Genomic DNA, 15,130 nt, shown 5'->3' with positions numbered 1-15,130 from the left:
TGTGCATTGCAGGTTATCTAATAATGTGTCATTGAATTGAATCAAATCTGCCTTTCTGGAGCTTTCCCAAATTTTGGTGGTGGGAGGCTGCAGGTGGAGTTCAGCTCAGAGTGTCCTGATGGGGACCTCAAATGCTAGAAGACAAACACACCCGTCAGGAGGAGGAAGGCCCTGCCAAGGAGGTGGCCCGGGTGGTGCTGGTTTGGGCCAGGACTAGCTGTCTCTTGGATGGGATGTGGGAACTGCTCTCTAGTCTGGGAGTCTGTTGGCTGGGTGACAAGTGTGTGCCCCACAAATGTGCTGCTGAGGTTTTCGGCAGAGCCCAACAATACCCGGGGTCCACCAAGAGCTGTGGGTCCTTTGTTTACAGGAACTCCTGACAATGACTAGCCGCTGTCAGCATTGAGCCCCCTGGTCACTGTTCAGGATCCTACTCACCGCGCAGCCCACGACTCAGTGAGGACCATCATCTGACACTGAGCCCCACATAGGAACAGGAGTAATGGTTTGGATGGGGCTTCTGGCAGTTTCAAAATCTCCAGGATTGATTGATTAGTCTGTCCCTTCAACAACCCTTTACAAACGAGCCCACAGGGTCCAAGCATTACGCAAATTCTTGCTGGAACACAAGCTGGCCCAACGCTTCCCTGCTCTGTGCCAGGCCGGCTGGGTGAACCCCAGATATTGTTGGGCTCTGCTGACGTCATGAAAAATCTTAGCAGCCGGTGCACAGGACACACACTTGTCAATTAGCTGGAGCGCTGACTGCCACAAGAACCAGGTTTGCAGTTTCACACTGTCCTTCCAGGAGACAAAGGGTCCATTCCCTTGGCCACTGAGGATCGAGGTGCGTTCTCCCATGTGCGGTGCAGGGCAGACCAAGTCCAGGGCTGTGCCAGGCGGGCCCCTCTCCAGACTCCGGGAGGCTGAGGTCAGGGAGAGGCCTCTGTTGTCCAGGGCACCAGTGCCCTGGCTGAGCTACCTGCATGGGAGGGAGGTTGGGAGAAGCTCTCACTCTCGCTCTCACATTGGAAGCAGCAATGACAAATGGCTCCCGCTGGGAGCCCTGCCTGCCATCCTGTCGGATCATTTATCTCAGCAGCAAGTGATTTGCATACCGATGGGTGGGAGCTGCCTTCCTGCTGCCCCTCCCCTCTCCAGCCCGGTTCCCGCAACAGCTTCACTCAAAACAGGGCTGCCTGCCCCAGAGGCCCCCTGGGGTGTTGCCCTAAAGCCTTGAATGCCTACCCCACTGGCACTGCCGAAAACGACCATCATCTCTCCAAAAGGCTCCCATTCAATGTTCAGAGCCAGCCCTGAGGGGCAGGCAGGACCCTTCCTGGTGGCGGGGCAGGGGCGTGAGGGTGGGGCTCAGGACAAAAGACACTGTGCCCTACTATTTGGATGTGCCAGTGAGCTTCGGGCCAGGAGGAGGAAAGTGGGCGGTGAAGGCCAACTGCCGGCCCCATGCCAGGCGCCCTGCCGCACCGCAACCTCTGCACTCTGGTCCCAGCGCGGATGGGGCCTTGCCTGAGGGCAAACAGGCCAGCGAAGCAGGACTGGAATCCCTAGCTGCTGACTCCAGCGCCCACAGCAACCTCCGGCCTTCTTGCCCCAGGAGGCGACCTGCAGCCTGGGGTGTCAGGGGAGCTGGCGTCCATGTTGTGCGGGAGCCAAACCAGCACTTTCGGGGCCTCCCCAAGGAGGGGGTGACCTGCCTGAAGGGCACTGACACACACTCCAGAACTGCGGCTTGAGGGGTGACCAGTGACTAGGCCACACACTTCCACTGCAGTGGCCGGTGGAGGGCAGTGGGAGGTTCCAAGCGGGGCAGCCTGCTGTCTTGCTTTCTTCCCACTGCCTCTGTGCTTCCTGGTGACTTGGTCCCTTCACTGGCCAGGCACTGCCTCATGCCTGGGGGCATGCAAACGTCCCTCCCACCCCCAGTTTGCAGGGCCAGCCACTCAGGGTGGCACCTGGCCATGGAAATAGTCACTGGCTGGGTGCCAGCGGAGCGATCAGTTCCTGGTTGAGGGCGTGTCCCTCTGGGGTAAGTCTAGGGGAGCCCCAAGGGCTGGAGGATGACAAGGCTCTCTGGGAGGTCAGGCTCAGTGGGGCTGGGGTGTCCCAGGGGAGAAGGGGCTGCATGGGGGGCCTGCTTGGAGTCTGTGCAGGTTTTTTCTAGGCCAGCCCCTCCCTCAAATCCCTTGCAGTGGCTCTGCCATAGGACAGAGGGAAGCCTTCTGCTTCATACTCAGTGAGGGCTTTGGGGGCCTTTTGTGGAACTCCCTTGTCCCCCTGGTCCTCTGCCCACGGGCTGTCAGTGCTGCTCTCTGAGACGGGGCACCGCCTCCTGGCACAGTGGGATCAGAGGGAGGCTTAGCTTCCAAGCCAGGCGAACAGCCTTCCCTGTTCCTGGACCGTGAGGAATCAGTGCGGTGCGGAGGGCAGGCTGTGGGAGCCGTCAGCTCCGAGTGCAGGCAATGAGGACACGCCGTATCTGCAGGAAACTGAAGAACAAAAATAAAACCAGCTAAAAGTTGGTCTGCTTTTCATTAACACCATGCACCCGAAATTCTAAACAATGTCCCCGAAAAATTTTTTGTTGGTTTACATTCTAAACAATTTCTGTTGCATAATATATATGTAAGCTTCAAATTAGCACATTTTTATTACTTATCCTTTGGTGAACATTGTATTCCTTGTGACAGTTAATTTGGGAAACCCCAGTGGCGCTGCCGGCTCCCAGCTCGCCTGGCCTCTCCTGTTCCTTTGCAGAGCAAGTTCCTCACGGTTTGGAGTCTTTGTGGTTTACGTGTCCAGCCGCTGCAGAATTACATTCTCCTGCACGTAAACAGATTAGAAATACACAGGACAGCACAGTGATCGCAGCGAGGAAGAAACAGAGCTTGGCTGGCTTCAATGCTGTCGTTCTGTGGGGCCACGTAGAGGTTTTATTTGTGTTTCATATTTAAAGCAGTGAAACAATGTGAACTGCAAAAAGAAATATTTATGTTTGATAAGTATAAATTTCAGTTCATACATGAATATTTTGCTAACATGAAAATTTATTCTTCTATTAAAATTGTTTTAAGTCATAAATCAAGAGAAGAAGGACTGTGATACACTTGATTACTGTATTAGTTTCTTTGGGCTATGGTAACCACTTGCCACAGACTTGGTGGCTTCACACAACATAAATTCACTGTCTTACAGTTCTGGAGGCTGGAGGTCTTAAACGGGTTTCCCCAGACCGGAAGCAGGGGGTTGGCAGGCCTGTGCTCCCTCTGGGGGCTCTGGGGGGGATTCCTGGCCTTGCCTTTTCCGGCTCATAGAGGCAGCCGGGGATCCTTGGCACGTGGCCCCTTCCTCCGTCTTCGGGGCCCTTCACTGCCGCCTCTGCTTTTGGGGCTGTGTGGTCTCCTCTGTTCCCAAAGCTTCTGACCCCTCTTAATAGGATCCAAGTGATTCTGTTTAGGGCCCACCTAAATAAACCAGGATAATCTTCCCATCTCCAGATGCTTAATTTAATAACATTTGCAGAGTTGCTTTTTCCATATAAGGTAACATTCAAAGGTTCTAGGGGTTAGGACCTGGATTTCTTTGGGGCCCATTATTCAGCCTACCACAATTACCAAAAATCATTTTATTGTATGGGGGAGGGTTTAAAAAATGATCCTTCCTGGGTGAGACACGGGACCCGAGGCTCGGCACTGCAGGAACGAAGCCCAGGTTGGTTCTCTTGCAGCCGAGGTGAGAACGCACCTGTCTCGAGTCAAGGATGTGCACGCACGTGTGTGTGTTTGGTCTGTGGGCTTGATTGCAAGTGGTGTGCAAAGGGTGAGTGTGGGGCCGTTTTGAAGGCTGTAAAATGTGGTCCTGCCCCAGGGTCAAGGGCATTGAAGCCCAGCCTCTGTAGCACTTTTCTGTTTTGTTCTTATGAAGAGTCTCCATAGCGCACACATCACTTTCTACCCGCTGACATACACAGTGCAGACTCAGTCTGGTCCACAGTTTATTGAAGGCCTGCTACATGCAGGGGAGGCTCTCAAACCTGGGGATTCAGCCATGGACACGCAGACACAACCCCTGTGCTGTGGATTTATTTACATCATGTCTGTGCGCATTTGTTTATCCCTCACCCACAGAACGCGTGCGCCTGGAGGGCAGGCACTTTTTCTGCTCACTTAGGAGCTATCTCCCTGGAAGAGTGTCTATCCCGTGGCAGGTCTCCGTGAATATTCACTGCATGGGTGACTGTCCTGGTGGGTCCCTCTCTGAGAGGTAGGAATTTAGAGTTCTGACTTTCCAAGTAAAAATGCCCCAACAGGTCACATAGGGGAGTTTTCTTTCCACGTTGTTTATTGTGGCGATGATGCTATTGTTTTCTCTTTAGCGCTTCCTCAAAATCTTGGAATCGGGTATCTATTGTGGATCCACGTTGAATTTCCGCATGATTAAATGTGGAAGGTTTAAAGCAGATCCTTGGATGGCTCGTTCGCTGTTTTGCTGAGATATATATTAACCCTAGGTGCCATGAAATCTGATAGGCCGAAAACATGGTCTTAGAAGAAGCCATTCCCCCCGAATCACTGAATCTGGAAAACCTCCCTTTGTACTTTTTCTCTAATGTTCCCCTTTCTCTGAATAAGACAAACAGCCCCAGTGTCCCGGATCCCTCCCCGGCACTGCCGTCTGCAGGGAGCAGAGGGACAAGGCAGGCAGAGGCTCGGTGTCCACGGGCATGAATGTCTCCATTGCCAGGCAGATGTCTGTCGCCAGGTGAATCAGAGCTGCTGCCTTTGATTCGTTCTGGAATCTTCCTGATCTTCTTTTAGCCCTGCAGAAAGGGATGAGGGCTTCATATTTCACTCCAGCTTCCAGGATTCAATTCTAAATCTTTCCATTTAGGGGAAACAAAACAGGGAGGATGTACAGAGGAGTGATACAAGCAACTGGAAGCCCAGACACGTTCCTTCAGTTCCGCCCTTTTGGTGATGTCAATAACCCAGGGTCTCAGAGTGTGGAGTGGGGAGGGGGCGGCCCAGGGACCATGCCCATGTGGCCGCAGGACCACCTGAGACAACCCGAGACAAAAAGAGACAGAGGAAAGGACATGATGTTAACACACACCCTGAAATGGACATAAATTGAGTCTGAGAGTCCGTCCTGGTGTTCTGATGACACAAACCAGAGGACAAAGCTAGGGGAGATCTTTAAATGTCACCACCAGGCTCCTCTGTGGAGTTACAGCCGCGGTATTTGCTGTTCACCGTCAGAACGTGCAGGTCCCTGTGTTCGGCGGGCTGGCTCCCTTCAGGCCGGCGCTGCTGAGGGTTTCTTACTGTGTCCGTTGGAGTGGTTCTTCCGAAAGTCGCCGGATGTGGGAGGGAATTTCTTCTTCTCCTTTTTTATTTTTAATGGATGTCATCCAGGATCATGCCAGATCAGAAAGGAGGCGGCAAGAAGAGGGAAGCAAAGGGAACCACGGTGGTGACAGCCCCGCCAGCCCAAGACCGTGACGTGGGGCTCTGCAGCACATGTGTGAGGGGTGCCCTGTGCAAACCCCGCCCACTCCGTGGGGCACGGTGGGAATTGGCTTTCACATGTGTGACCTGGAAGAGCCCAAGTGTGTGGCCAGTTGGCCCGTGCTCAGGGCCGTAGGCGCCTCCCCACTGTTGTTCTGAAGCCTGAGCTCTGTGTCCCTGAGCCTCCAGCTGCCCCTCGGCTTAGGGGAGAGGGACGTGTGTGCGGTGTGATGGCAACTTGCATGGCCACAGCCGGTCATATTTCACCTTTGTGCCCACTGAGCTTCCTTCTGCTTTCAGCAGGGGGAAATTCAGACATCAATCTGAGCTTTCCAAGAAGTTTCAGTTCCACATTTTTCAGGCTAAGAGGCAGCACACTGACAGCTTTTGCCCACACGACAGCGTGCCGGGAATTTCCAGCCAGGCAGTGGCACTGAGCTGTGCACTGGGTGCTGTCTGCTTTGCCCATGGAGTCAACCCTCCCCTCTCCGCTCACCTTCCACCCATGCGTGTTGCAACGTGTGAACTTCTATGCAGGCTCTGCCACCTCTTCATCACAGGCAGCTCTCACAGGGAAACCGCATTAAAAATGTTAAACCACACGCCAATGACACGGCCGTGCAAACTCAATTCTGTAAAAAATATTCTGTTTAATTGATTTTCTAAAAAAAAATCTATTGTGTTGCTGTGAGCCTATTGATCTGCAGCCACAGAAGTAATGAAGAAGCCTTGTGATCAATAAGGCCAAAGCGGATCTTAGCACAGATCCTGTCTGTCCGCCAGGGATGCGACCAGCCGGATTCCCCAGACGGCGTCGGGGGTGTGAGCAACCTTCTCCACGGCCACCAAGATTTATTTCCCTTGGTATAAACATAACAGATGAAACCCTGACGACTTTTCTTGGTCTGAAAGCCAAGAATATATCACATCAGTCAACATGAAACACACAAGAACACGATTTGCAAAAAGAAAAAAAAATTAAAGAAAGCAAAACTATGCATTTTTAACCTTAGAGCATTAACTCCTCCCCCATGCTTAATCAGAATAATATTTTATTCCTTAGCACTTATGCTGGTTTTCTTTCTTTTATATCTGCTCCCTGCCGCTGCCACTCAGTTCGGTTTCACGAGTCTTAGAAGGTTTTCCTGCTTCCGCGGCTGTGAATACAAAGTACAGGTAGCTGCAATCACAGGCTGATAATTCCGAGCTAACATTGCTATCTTATCCTCTAAAAATAATAACGTTGAGCACGATAAGGCTTCTGCGATACACACGCGCGCCAGTCAGGAATACGGCATCGGCATCGTGCAGCGCTGCCGTGGAAAAGAGAGCTCCTTGCACCCGATAAGTCATCTTGCTGTTAATTTCAGAATTTACCATTTGCCTTTTGCCCTTAAACCCCAGGACACTGCCTGCGCCAGATACCGATCAGACGCTGTGCAAACTCATCCTGCCACACTGAAGGACTTAGGAGCAAGCCTTCTTCTGAGCCACCCGCTCCGATGAAGCCAGTGCCTGCGGCTGGCTGGGTAGGGGAGCCTGGTGCAAAATGAGGTTGCCAAGGTCAGTAGGGACCAGATCTTGGAGGACTTTCCCTGAGGGCACTGGGGAGCTATGGAGGGATTTTTATAAGGAGAGGGAAGTGAGCAGCCCAGCAGCTTCATAGACATCACTGGCAACGGTGCAGAGCTGCAGTTCCCAGCCCCACTTTTGTGCACAATAATAAGGATGATGATGGTGACGGCTAACACTTACAGAGGACCAGGCTCTGCTCTCAGTTCTATGTGTAGCAACTCGTTTAATCTTCACAACGGCTCTCTCAGGGAGGTGCTGTTATTCCCCCATTTTACAGATGAGGAAACTGAGGCACACAGAGAGGTCCCACTCAACAGGCGACCATGCCGTGGACCACACTCCCTTGGTCCAGCATGGAATAACGCCCCTCCCTTCTCCTCCCCGATGCACTCCCTCAGCCTGGGTCCCCGCCTTGTCCAAACACCAGGCCTCCCTGACCCCTACCCGCCTCTGCGTCTTCTCTTTCGGCCTCAGAGCACTTACCGCAGTTTATCCTTTCGCGTTTGCTGGGTCACCTGGTTATTAATGTCTCCCCAGCTAGGCTGCGCCCTGTGGGGTCGGGGACCGCATGCCCGTGTCTGCGGCATGGTAGGCGCTCAGCAAATCCTTGTGAATGACTGGTCTTATTCAATCCTTATTTAATTTTCACTTAATCTTACTTAATCCTCTGGCAATCCTAGAAGTAGTGACTCTTTTAGCTGAGTCTCTTGCCCAGGGCCACTGCTGTGGGGTGTGGCAGGGCCCGCACCTGGGCCCACGTCTGCCTGGCTCCAAAGCCCAAGCCTGGACCCACCCTCTGCCTCCTGGGACCCTGTGTGAGCAACTCCCCGACCCCCTGGCACATTCCCCTCCCTCCGTAAGACACGGGGACAGAGTTCTACACAGAACAAACCAGAAACCCCCTACCTACTCCCAAATGCTGCTAGTCCAGCAGAGAAGCTGGAGATTCCCAAGCATCGGGCCCACCGTAGCCAGCACCCCCTCAGCCAACCCAGCCAACTGGCGGCAGGGTGGTGGCCAGCCTGCTGGGCATGGCTCTTACCATCTGGGCTTTCTGGGGGGCAGGCCACAGGCAGGAGGGACCCAGCTGGGTGCTGCCCCTGAGACTCCCCTGCCAGCGGCTGTCCCTTTCCTCCCAGAGTTGGCCTGGAGGCCCTGTATTCCCATCTCAGAGGGGACTGCGCACCTCCGGAGGTTGTCCTAGCGTTAACATAGAGTCTCTGTCACCAGGATCAGGGAGCCTTCCAGGGTGGTCAAAACCCTGCAGGGGACAGGAGGCCAAGCCCGAGGGGAGCCTCTCCGTCATCTCTTTCTGCTGCAGGCACCCGCAACCCCACGCCCCGCTCCGCCGTTCCTGCGTGAGTGTGTGGAGACCCAGGCTTGGAGGGTGCTGGGGTTGGGACAGGGAGGTGGGAGGGGAGGCCCGTAGGAGCTGTTCTCCATAGTGGCCCTGGTCCCAGGCGTTCCTGCTGGAAGAAACAAAGACGAGACCAGCGACGGAGCCAGAGGGAAAGGTGTCACTGCCCAGTACGGTTCTATTTAGACTCCGGGACGAGATCCGGGGGAGGAGAAACCACGTAGGTCTTTTCAAACCAGAAGACGGGGACTGTCCCTGCCCTGTCTCTGAGAAGTGCTGGCTGCAGGACGGAGATCCGTGTGTTGGCCGGGCCTGCGGAGCACGGGGGTCCCTGTCCCGGGATGACGGTGTCTGGTGCCTGGAGATGTGCCCGGTCAGGGCTGTGCCCATGCGAGCAGCCCGTGGCCAGGTCAGCGCTGATGGCTTGACAGATTTTACCTCATTTCGTCTTATTTCTGCGGGGTGGACATCGTCACTGCATGGACGGGAGCAGGCAGGGTGCTCCCAGGGGCAAAGACGCTCGTGTGGGCGTGGAGTGGTGTTTGGCTCCCGACTCCGGGACGGGGCAGAACTCCTGCCCCAGGCGTGGAAGTGTTGAGTCCGCCGACCTCGTTTCAAATTCTGATTCCACCACTTACGAGTTCTGTGACTTGCCCCTCTGAGAACCCATTTCCCTCTCCGAAAAACGAGAGAAATATAGTAGCAGTCAACTCTTTGAACGGTTGTAGACAGGATGAGATGAGAGGACGCCCGGGAAGACCTCGGTAGGGGGCTGCCTTCATCCGTTCAGCTGCCTCGGTCTGGGAACAAGTTTCCCACTGAAATTGTCTTTAACTAGGGGGAAAAATTCAGATGAAACATAAGCGTCATTTAGTGCACATGTGCGTATGCACACATGTATGGTCGTATCCAATACATGTGTACATATGTTCATATAAACACACATCAGCCATACATGTACACATATATACACATGTATATATTCAAATCTACATGCACATATATTTATATACACATTCATATCTACCTACACACACATATAGTTATATCTGTCTACATACACATACACATCTGTTCATATCTATGTATATACACTCATATACATGTATTCATATATACACATTCATATCTGTGTGTATACATATATACATATATTTATATCTGTACACACATATATGCATACATTCATATCTGCACACAGAGATTCACGTGTGCATGTGCAGCATATTTCTACCTAAACACACATATGCACATATATATTCATGTCTATCTATACACAAACACGTGCACGCACACACACACGCCTTTTGTTTTTCTTTTCTTGGCTGGAAAGTTGGAGGCTTTTTTCCTCCCTAGGAAGGATGACATCACAGTGACTTCTGAAACTAAGTTTTCTTTGGAAAGAGAAGGCAGCTTGGTCCCCACTGGAGGGGGTGGCAGGCAGGCAGCCGAGAGGAGCCCGTGTCAGTGCAGGGTTCATCTTCCCTTCCCCGGAAGCAAAGTGAGCCCTGGATCTCTGACATGTCAAACCCTCCGATTAAAGAGAGAATTTGGAGAACGATGAACCTGACCCGCACCTATGAGGCTTAACAATATGGTAATGCAATTAGCAGCTTTCGGCAGCCTAATGAAGCTCCTCTAAAATGCTGATAAAATACCACTAAAGGAAAATGCTTAAGAGCCTCTTCAAACTTTCCAAAATGTGAAGTGCGTCCTTATGAAGAAAATGGCAATCTAGTCTCCTTTTTCCAAGGTTCAAGATTAATTAGGGGCTTATTTAGTGCATGAATGAGGAAACAAATGAACTCTTGGATTGCAAAGCACTGAAACCAATTTTTTAATCATTTTTCCTTTTACAATTACATCCCTATCATAAAAGTCTTCATTAGACGTCTCCAGCGTGCATTGTGTCAGGCAAGTGTTACACTGGGCTTTGGAGGAGTCTGCATTTTCTTTCTATTAAAGAGGGCTCTCATCACAAAAGCCTTTTCTGTCTCTCAAACAGGGCCTGTGGCCTGGGAGGGTCGTCTAGGCTCCAGGGGGAAATTCAGCTCTCTACTTGCCTTCTTCAGCCTGAGTTCACTGCTGTTTTCTGTAGACATATTATCGCCTTCCAACACAGCATGGACGGCCGAGGTGGCGGGTTTCCTTGGCTCCTTGGACGGCTCATTCATCCACTGCCCGTCTGTGATGAGAAGGTGTTGGGGGAGGCGCGCGCTGCACTGGAGGCCCAGCTCCCTGCCCCGCACCCCCTTGCCTGCCTCCTCCCCGTCCTCCTCGTGTCTTTGGAAGCCAGTCCCAATGGCTGCCATCTTCACCCCGCCGACTGGGTGCTTAGGAGTCCTGCACAGATAGTGATTAAGACTGTAGGGCCTGGAGTGAGAACACCTGCCTGCGGATCAGCGTGACCACTTCTTAGCCAGGTGCTGGATAGATTATCCGACCCCATGAGCCCGAGTGTCCTCCTGCATAGAACAGAGGTAAAGGTAGTACCTGCACCTTCCTCGCAGAATGAGAATACGAAGTTCTATATGTGAGAGTATTTACCGAAATGCTTGGCCCGTAGAAAGTTCTCTATAAAGCACAGCTTTAGTTGCACAAATGGTAATGTGACTGACGACAAACCTGGAAGGTATGATTTTCCCTGTTTTACAGTTGAGAAAATAGAAGTCCAGAGAGGTTAAGGAACAAGTCCAAGATCACACAGCTAATCAGAGGGCCAGCTGGTCTGAAACCCCATGTCCCCACCCTAACAGCTATGTGCTACCTGAGCCGGCTCCTGCACCGGGCCTGTTTGTAATGGCAGCAATTCGTAGAGTTGCTGGGATTTCCCGGAGCTGCAGGCGGGGCGTGCGCCTGGGGCACGTGTGAGCGTGGTTCAGGCTTCCTTTGTTGGTCTTCGTCTGTCGCGTGCAGCTCAGAGCTGGTCAGGGCTGCAAAGCCCCACGTGGCCGGCCAAGGACACACATGTCGGGCTGTGCACCCAGCGGGCTGGGGGCAGCTGCTGGCCCAGGCAGACCACGGCAAGGCCAGCACCAAGCTGTGGGCGCGCAGAAGGGCTGCAGGGAACATGTGTACTCAAGGCAACACCCAGGACGTCTCCCGTCCTGGGTCCTGGGCAGGTTGGACCCTAGTTTTTATGTTCTGTTTCTAGAGTGTTACGTGTGGCTTCTGGATCAATCCTTATTCCCGTGTCCGTGTTACTCAGCTCTAAAAAGATACACTTAGGAACAAAATACCATAGACTGGGTGGCTTAAACAACAGACCTGTATTTTCGCAGTTCTGGAGGTTGGAAGTCAGAGATCCGGGAGCTGCCGTGGTTGGGTTCTGACGGGGGCCCTTCCTGGCTCTTAGATGCCACCTTCTCCCCGTGCGCACACGGCAGAGGAGGGAGAGAGCGCTGTTATCTCTTTTTTAAGGACGCTAGTCCCATCCAGGGGGCCCTACCCTTGACCTCATTTAACCTTAATCACCTCCCAAATCCCCGTCTCCAAATACTATTAAATAGTACATTGGGGGTTAGGGCCTCAACGTATGAACGTTTGGGTGTGCTGGGGGCACACCACTCCGTCCACGGCATTCTGCCACAGCCAGCACCATCCAGAGGGGAGACTCATGTTCCGAGGAGATGCCAGCGCCCTCTCGGTAGAGCGGAGCACCTTAGGTGTCAGGATTCGGCTTTCCATCTAGTTCAGTGAATTATCTTGTTCTTCCAGGGCATCGTCTGCACCCTGGGTCATGTTCACTGTGGAGGGCGATCCCCACCTTGGAGCCCCCTGATTTTGAAACTTATTGCAGTAGGCGCAGAGCCAGCGTGTGTGTGCATTGGTGGAAGGGAAGGGGGGTGTGCCAGAGAGAACCCCCGCTGCCGGCTGCTTCTGAAGCCCCAGGGCCAGTGCAGAGCCTGGCGTGTGGTGGGGCCGGGTGAGTGCCCACAGCCCGGGGTGGGGGTGCAGCCTGCCCTCACGCACAGCTTTGTGGGTGCAGGGAGCGTCCATGTCCACTGACCTGATGGTGATTCCCAAACTGCCTCTTCTTCCTCTGGAGGGCTTGGCGGGGACAAGCACCGTAAAGTTTCATTCAGGCTGCACGACGCAGGAAGAGGCCGGCCTGGGTGAGCTTGAGGGAGGGGCTGCGTCTTTGAGCACCCCCCGCCCAGGCCCCAGCCCAGGCCCGTAGGCTTTAGAAGGCCGTGCAGCGACTGGGATGGAAAGAGGGGCACCTGGGCCTGCCTGCTCCGGGTTTCCCCTGCATCCCGCCTGTTCTCGCCTCAGCCAAGGAGGCACTGGAGGCTGGAGGGGCGTGGAGAAGAGCCTGAGCCCTTGGCCAGGGGCGGGGAGCCCAGATGGAGCCGGGGCTGCCGGGCCGCAGCCTTTCAGAGAAGTCCTGGGCCCTCGTTGGGTCTGTGAGCACCTCGGCAGGGCTGTCGGGTGAGGGTGGAGGGTGTTTGCCTTTAAGCCCCCTCCCCATAACCCTTTCTGGAGTTTTCCTCCACTGTCTGCTCTGTCTCTGCCTGCAGAGCCTCTTCCCTGCTCTGCCTCACCTTCCCAGTCCTGCAGGCGGCTGCCCTGGGCTGGCCTCTCTTCTCCCGGCCCCTTTGCCCCTCCCTGCCACGTGATCATGGCCATGGATTTTTGGCTCCTTCTCTAGCACAGACCCTGCAGCTCTGGGATGCCACAAGAAGCAATTTCTAAGCAGGTTCTAGGTGCCCCTGGCCTGGGCCTGGATGTCCAGTGGGGGCCGAGAGGGACTCCTGGGCTGCGCTGCAGCGTGGTTTGGGGGCACAGTCCTGACCGAGTGGGCGGGGTGTGCTGCTCCGCTCGGCCGTGTTCCCTTGTGCGGAAACAGCCCAAGATGGCTTCAAGCTCGGAAATCTTGGAACAGAATTTTACCCTCTGTGTGGTGCCCAGGCTCAACAACTACCCCTCACGGCTAAAGAGAGATGTGGGGGCGTTTGCATTCCTGCAGCTGCTGTGCATTCAGCTCAGGGGTGCCTGAGAATGGGCATTCCCCTGGGGCTGTGGGGTGCATGTCTTTGGGGACCACCTTAGAGCTGGGAAGAAGGGGTGCAGAGGAGGCAGCAGCCGCAGAGCCCCAGGAAATATGCACCAGGCTCTGGCATCCCCACGGGTTCTCGGGCTGGCGGGAGGGTTGGCAGCCATGCTGCCCCTGTCCTCTGTGGAGCCCTGCTCACCTGTGCCGTCACCAGAGCTCCCTGTCCTTGATGTACACGAGGCAGGAAGGTGACGGCAGCCTTCAGAGCCGGCAGGGCTGCAGCAGCTCAGCCACCAGATGAGATTCAGAAAGAGAAGCTTGGATTTGCATATTGCTTTGCATCTCATTTGCATGGACTCACAGCCTGTCAAGCCAGCTCGTCTTCCTGGCATCCCCCAAACGCCCGGGGCTCCTGGTGCCCTCCTGGCTGGAGAAGCCTGGCTCTGTGCTAGGGGAGGTGGACAGGACCATGCTGGGGGCTGGCGGGGGCGGGGAGGGGACCAACTTTTCCTGGAAAACCTGCCAGCAAGCGGGGGAATTTTCCTTGTTTTTCTGCGGGGTCATTTTCTCTCTTAAGCCAAGAGCTCCCAGGGCTTTCCAAGTGACCCAGGTGGCTTCATGTCTGCTCGGGTGACTTGGTCATCTGTGGCTGCCAGTGGTCTCTGGGTGTATCTGAGGGCTCTGGAAGGGGAAAAAAATGCATCATCTTGGGTTTGAATGAACCACAAAAATTCTGTCATCAGGATGGCTTCAAGTGGCAGCAGGCTCAGCCAGCCCCGTCCTGTCCCAGGCTGCCGGGCTGTAGTGTCCCCTTCCCCACGGCAGGCAAGGGCAGGCCACGAGGGACCTACCCTGGGCCTTCAAGAAAGGTAATTCATCTCTTTACCAAAGAGGGCGTGTAACTGGGAGAGAATTTTGTGAGTGTGGGACCCAGGCTTGGTTTGACCCCTGGGGTACCCCATGCCCTCGGCACTGAACCCCAGAGAGCAGAAAACTACCGTGCAAGCAGCAGCTGCCCGTTTTACCTCCTTCTTTCCTCCTCTGAAAACAGGCAACAATGGGCCGGGCTCGTCACAGAGAGTCAGCGTGGAGGCAGCTGGTCCCATGTCGAGGGCTCGAGATCAAATCCCAGCTCTGCCACTCATCTCTGTGTGACCTTGGTCTAGCTGTGAACCTCTCTGAGCCTTAGCTTCCTGCTGCCTCTTAACCACAACACTGTTTTGAAATCGGGGGGCATTAGCAAATCTGGGGCCCAGGGCTCAGTGGCATCTGTCCTTCTCGAGGGGTATTCTCAGGGCAATTGGTCCCCCAGGATCTAGAGAGGCAGGTCCCAGATTGGGCAGTGGCAGCGTCATTCTGCCCCCGCTCTGCCAAGGGGAGGCCGCCTGGGGCCTCAGCCACGCAGGGAACACTGTCCTCCCCGGGCAGGAGCCGTGAGCTGTGTCTGCCACCGATGTCCTGACAGCGTCACGGGCACCCGTGACTCCCATCCCCCTCCTCACACTCAGAAAAAGGGAAGGGGGTGCAGTGGGGAGCGGAGACTAAAGCGAGACTGAGATCCGAGAAACGCAAAGCAATAAAGGACTTTAAAATAGATTTACTTTAATTATATACTGCGCTAATTTGCTGTAGTTTCCCATCCCATTATTAAATTACAACCGTAACTCATCTAAT

General features: G+C 54.2%; 1 long non-coding RNA gene across 1 annotated transcript; it reads right to left on the bottom strand.

Annotated features, from left to right (window-relative positions):
- Window positions 1-12,668: 12,668 nt before the first annotated feature.
- Window positions 12,669-14,616, bottom strand: LOC123650634. Its single transcript, XR_006739446.1, has 3 exons — window positions 14,482-14,616; window positions 13,656-14,137; window positions 12,669-12,884 (listed from the first exon to the last, which is right to left on the bottom strand). It is a non-coding gene; the product is annotated as an uncharacterized LOC123650634 (long non-coding RNA).
- Window positions 14,617-15,130: the final 514 nt, after the last annotated feature.

This window comes from Lemur catta, chromosome 15, assembly GCF_020740605.2.
Source record: "Lemur catta isolate mLemCat1 chromosome 15, mLemCat1.pri, whole genome shotgun sequence".
NCBI classification, from domain to species: domain Eukaryota; kingdom Metazoa; phylum Chordata; class Mammalia; order Primates; family Lemuridae; genus Lemur; species Lemur catta.
Note: the sequence above shows the minus strand (reverse complement) of the source record. Positions and strands in the feature narration are given on the sequence as shown.